The sequence below is a fragment of the Schistocerca nitens genome, chromosome 1 (assembly GCF_023898315.1).
Source record: "Schistocerca nitens isolate TAMUIC-IGC-003100 chromosome 1, iqSchNite1.1, whole genome shotgun sequence".
NCBI classification, from domain to species: domain Eukaryota; kingdom Metazoa; phylum Arthropoda; class Insecta; order Orthoptera; family Acrididae; genus Schistocerca; species Schistocerca nitens.
Genome location: NC_064614.1, coordinates 54515587 through 54516515, shown reverse-complemented (window position 1 = coordinate 54516515; position 929 = coordinate 54515587).

The window sequence follows — 929 nt, the reverse complement described above, 5'->3', positions numbered from 1 at the left end:
CTCAAGAAAGTTTCCACACAAAGTTTCCAGAACTGGGTCTAAATGATGATTCTAGGAATATTCTACAATCCCCTATTTATAGCTCACATAGGGATCTTGAGGATAAGATTAGAATAATTATTGCACGCACAGAGGCATTCAACCAACCATTCTTCCCGCACTCCATACGTGAATAGAACGGAAAGAAACCCTAATAACTGGTATGTGCATGAACCTTATGGTGGTTTTCAGAGTTTATATGTAGATGTAGTCTTCAGTATGTCAGGGAAGTTGATCTGTTCAAATGATTGATTGTTGAAAACAAAGAGTGTGTTATTTTATCATAGACAGGTTTAATTCATTTGTTAGATATTTGATCCCACTTTGCATCGTTTTTGTTTTCCAAGAGCGAAATAGCGTTCTTTTACATCTGATTTTGGAACTTTATTAAAACTCGCAATGCCATCACTTTTATGGACAAAGCCAAAGAAATTAATATGAGTATTGTGATCACAAATTTAACTTTGATGAAAAATATTATTTAAAGGCAAGAAAACATTTTATTAGCTTTGTAATTACACCCTTTCAAATACCGGAAAATGCGCTTTACTCTATTCCAGTCTTCAGTGGTTGGTTTCTCCATAGCTCGAGCAGCTTTATTGACTGCAAAAGTGATGTCTGGACGAGTTACTGTTGAAAGGTACATGAGACAACCAATTGCTTCACGGTAGGGTACAGATGACGAAACTTCTTCGTTTTGATTATTGTCCTCACGTCCAATAGGAGTTGAGATTGTATTGCATTCTGCCATTCAAAACACGAACAATACGCGCTACCAGTAGTGGTGAATTAATCCACGCGGATGTCAATGGACCAATGAGCAAGAAATCTTTTGGATGTAAGCATTATTATGTGTGTTTCAAAGACGATTTCAGTAAATTTCGTCGAAT